The sequence below is a fragment of the Apodemus sylvaticus genome, chromosome 13, assembly GCF_947179515.1.
Source record: "Apodemus sylvaticus chromosome 13, mApoSyl1.1, whole genome shotgun sequence".
In the NCBI taxonomy this organism is placed as follows: Eukaryota; Metazoa; Chordata; class Mammalia; order Rodentia; family Muridae; genus Apodemus; species Apodemus sylvaticus.
Genome location: NC_067484.1, coordinates 93,812,721 through 93,817,915, shown reverse-complemented (window position 1 = coordinate 93,817,915; position 5,195 = coordinate 93,812,721).

Here is a 5,195-nt window from a genome sequence, read left to right as displayed (position 1 = left end):
ACTGTGAACTTCAATTTCATATCCTTACTATGAGCCTTTTCTAGTGATATTTTCTAAATTCCCCATAATTTCTGTGTTCATGTATATTTTAAAAGTCCGCTTAGTTGGCAATTCTGGTTAATTTAGGATCTAGTTCATTTACATTTCCTGTTCTGTACTTGTTCCAAATGTGAAAGCTGATAAACTTGTCTTCATTACTCTGCCCTCTTGCCAGCAGGGTAACTGATCTGCTTAGGGAGACTCTGCAATGCTACAGACGAAGCCTTGGAGTCCAGAACAAATGCAGTAGCTGGACAAATACCTAAAAGCCAGTAGGGACTTTCCATCCTAGAAGCAAACTCATCATAGACTTTAGTTCTGCCAGTTTAAGGCTAAGTATAAGTCTTTAATGAGCTTGTTAAAAAAGAGAGTAAAACGGAGGCCATTCAAAGCAAATCTACGTTCTCAACTTCTTTGTAATTCCCCCAAAGTAATTTAGTATAATACCGGCTTGACAGTCATTCCTGGATGAACAATCACCTCTTGTAGATTTATCCCTTTTATGTGTTTTTTCAAAGAAAGAATAAAGCAAAGTAATGGCAGTTACAGGAGCAGTACGGCCATTAGCCAACCATGGTTGAATTACAGGCTTAAAATAGACAGTTGGGGTAAGGGTTAGGGTTAGGGTTGATTCTTTCTTAAGTAAGATAAGCAAATTAGCAATATTTCACTTCCCTACATTTCCATTCAGTCTATTCTTTCCATGCTATTGGGTTTTATAACATTCACATTAGCCTTCACAATAAAATTCCTACAAATTTTAGCCTCGAGATTGTCATCTAAATGAACCAGTTGCTTCCTCGTGTCTTCTCCACTCTTTTTTTTTTTTTTTTTTTAGGTATCTATTTTTTTTTTATTCGATATATTTTTTATCTACATTTCAAATGATTTCCCCTTTTCTGGCCCCCCACTCCCCGAAAGTCACATAAGCCCCCTTCCCTCCCCCGGTTCTCCCATCCACCCCTTCCCACTTCCCTGTTCTGGTTTTGCCCTATACTGCTACACTGAGTCTTTCCAGAACCAGGGGCCACTCCTCCATTCTTCTTGTACCTCATTTGATGTGTGGATTAGGTTTTGGGTATTCCAATTTTCTAGGCTAATATCCACTTATTAGTGAGTGTATACCATGATTGATCTTTTGAGACTGGGTTACCTCACTTAGTATGATGTTCTCCAGCTCCATCCATTTGCCTAAGAATTTCATTAATCCATTGTTTCTAATGGCTGACTAGTACTCCATTGTGTAGATATAGCACATTTTTTGCAACCATTCTTCTGTTGAGGGATACCTGGGTTCTTTCCAGCTTCTGGCTATTATAAATAGGGCTGCTATGAACATAGTGGAGCACATATCCTTATTACATGCTAGGGAATCCTCTGGGTATATGCCCAGGAGTGGTATAGCAGGATCCTCTGGAAGTGATGTGCCCAGTTTTCTGAGGAACCGCCAGACTGATTTCCAGAGTGGTTGTACTAGTTTGCAACCCCACCAGCAGTGGAGGAGTGTTTCTCTTTCTCCACATCCTCGCCAACACCTGCTGGAGGTCAGCATGCAGAAGAATGGGAATTGATCCATCCTTATCTACTTGTACTAAGCTCAACTCCAAACGGATCAAGGACCTCCACATAAAGCCAGACACTCTGAAGCTAATAGAACAGAAACTGGGGAAGACCCTTGAGGACATCGGTACAGGGGGAAAGTTCCTGAACAGAACACCAATAGCTTATGCTCTAAGATAGAGGATTGACAAATGTCTTGTTCTTGATACTATTGGAAATGCTTTCAATTTCCCCCACTTAGTATGGCGTTGACTGTAGATCTGTCATATATAACCTTTGATGTATTAAGATATATTCCCTCTATTCCTAGTTTCTTCAGAGCTTTCATTACAAAAAGATGGTGTCTTAGTTGGGGTTTATGTTGCTGTGATAAAACATCATGTCCAAAGACAACTTGGAAAGAAAACAGTTTGTCTCCTCCTATAGTTTGTTTTCCATCCAGGGAAGTCAGGGCAGGAACCTGGAGGAACCAAGGCAGGAACTGGTGTGGAAGCCATGGAGAAAGAAACTCCATTACTGGCTTGCTCCTTGTGGCTTGCTCACCCTGTTTTCTTCTACAACGCAGGACCAGGGGCCTAGATGTGATACTGTAGTTTGCCTTGCCAGTTATACCAATCATTAATCGTTTTTAGAAAACGCCCTGAATTGCAATGGAACTTGACAGAGACATTTTCTCAGTTGATGTTCCTCTTCCCAGACAATTATAGTGGTGCCAAGTTCACGAACAAAGAAGAAAAACTAATAAAAAACTAAGCACAGTTGTATTTTATCCGAGGCTTTTTACTTCCACTGAGATGATTGTGTGATTTCTATCCTTTGCTGTACATTTCCATGACTCATTACATTGATCACTTTGTACGTGTTAAATCATCTCTCTGTCTCTGGAATGAAGCCAACCTGACTGTGGTGAATGAACTTTTAGATGTGTTTGTGAATTCAGTTTTTAAACATTTTATTAAATATACATTCAAAAGCATATCTTTTCTTTCTTTTTTTCTTTTTCCTTATCATCCTGTCTTTATCTGGCTTGGTATTGGGGAAATATGGCTTTGTAAAAATTCTGGTAGCATCCTTTCCTCTTTTATTTTGTGGAATAATTTGAGAAGTATTGGTGCTAGTTCTTCTCTAACTGTTTGGCAGAATTCAGCAATGAATCCATCTGGGACTACACTTTTTTGAGATATTTTATCAATGTTTCAATCTCCTTGCTTGTTACAGCTAAGTTTAGATTGTTTATCTTGATTTAATTTTTTGGTAAGTCATGTGCATCTAAAAGTTCATTTCCTTTATGTTTCCTAAGTTATTGTAGTACATGTCTTAAGGCTTGTGCATGTTTTCCTTAATACCACTGGTATCTGTTACATACCTTTTCATATGACTCTAATATTATTAATGTTAGTCTTTAGTCTCTTTAGGTTAATATGACTAAGAGATTATCCATCTTCTTTGGTTTTTAATAAACCATTTCTTTGTTTCACTAATTCTTTATATTGGTTGTTTGTTTGTTTGTTTCAATTTCATTCATTTATACCTTGGTATTTCATTCCATCTACTGCTTTGGGTTTGGCTTGTCTTCATTTACACAAGGCTCTAAGACACATCAATAAGTTATTTGAAAGCTTTCTGGGTTTTTTAATATAGATACTTGTCACTCAAAATGTCCCTCTAAGGATTATTTTCACTATATTCCTTAGGTTATATTTTCATTCTTATACAATTCCAGGGAATTTTGTATTGCATTCTTGACCTCTTCAACGACCCATTCATCAGTCATAGTATGGTACTTTATTTCCAGTGAGTCTGTTTGTGTTCTATAGTTTCTCTTGTGCTTGATTTCTAGTTTTATTCAATTGTTGTTAAATTTTAAAAATTATTTTCTCTACATATGTTGAGCATTTTGTTTGTTGTTGCTGTTGTGGGATGATTATGGGAGACAGATACTGAGGTCAACCACTCTTGATGGGTTGGGGTAAATCTGTGCCTTCACATGTAGTCACATGAAACAGGGTGTGCTCATGTTTCAAGTACATGTATCATTTCTAAATTTGTATGGTGTAGCCCTCTTTACTTCTAATTTTAGTTTGAAGTTTCTTTTGTCAGGTATCAAGACAATATCATCTGCTTGTTTCTAAGATTCGTTTACTTACCCTTTCCGTCCGCTGTTGCTTCTGTCTCTAATGGTAAGATGCATTTGTTGGAGACAACAAATTCACAGATCCTGGTTTTGTTGTTTGTTTGTTTTTTTTCATTCAATCTGCTAGTTTGTATCTTAGGGTTAGGGAATTTATACCATTGATATTCACATTTACTGTTGGAAAGTGTGTGTTAATTCCTGTCATATTAATCTTGTGTAGTGTTTGGTATTTTTCTATTTATTGTTTGCTTAGCTAATGACCTACTGTGCTTATTCTTTCCTGTAACCCTGTGCATTTATTTATCTTTTACTTGAGCATCAAAGATTCCTTGATGTATCTTCTTTGGAGCTTGCTTAGTGGTTGTAAAATGATTTAGCCTGGTTTTATTGTGGAAATTTTTTCTTTCTACTATAATTATGACAGATTGCTTTACTGGATACAGTCTAGTATGACAGTTGCTGGTTTTTAGGGCTTGAAATACATTCATTCCAAGCCTTCCTTGTCTACTGAGAAATTTTCTATTATTCTGATGTGACTTGTTTCTTGCCCTCTCTCCCTCTCCCCTCTCCCCCTCTCTATGTCTGTCTCTTCATCTCTGTCTTCTGTTTATTTAGTGCTTTAACTATGATGTGGGAAGGTTCTTTTCTGTTTATCGTTCTTTTAGTAAATGTGTCCTATTCTTTGAGGAACATTCCTTTCCCTGGCTTTGAGAAATTTCTGCTAAGTCACTGTTTCCCTGAAGTCTCTGGGTCTGAGCAGGTTTCTCCTTTCCTGATTCTTCCAAGCAGTCTAAACTATTCTCCTGGCAAGCTCTCAGCATACAGTCTTATGACATTTGCTCTGCGTTACCCAAGAAACTCATGGAAGGATTTTTTTAATTGGATATTTTCTTTGTTTACATTTCAAATGTTTTCCCCTTTCCAGGTCTCCCCTTTGGAAACCCCCATCTCATCCCCTCTCTCCCTGCTTCTATGAGGATGCTACCCCACACACCCACACATTCCCATTTTCTGCCCTGGCATTCCCTTAAACAGGGACATTGAACACCCTCAGGCCCAAGGGCCTCTCCTCCCACTGATGTCCAACAAGGCCATCCTCTGCTACAGATGTGGCCAGCACCATTGGTCATCCATGTGTACTTTTTGGTTGGTGGTGCAGTCCCCAGGAGCTCCAGGGGGTCTGCTCTGTTGACACTGTTGCTCCCCCCATGGGGCTGCAAACCCCCTCAGCTCCGTCAGTCCCTTCTCCAACTCCTCCATTGGGAACCCTGTGCTCAGTCCAATGGTTGGCTGTGAGCATCTGCCTCTGTATTTGTCAGGCTCTGGCAGAGACTCTCAGGAGACAGCTATAACAGGTTCCTGCAAGCACTTCCCAGCATACATAAAAGCGTCCAGGTTTAGAGACTGTATATGGGATGGATCCCCAGGTGGGGCAGTCTCTCGATGGCCTTTCCTTCAGTCT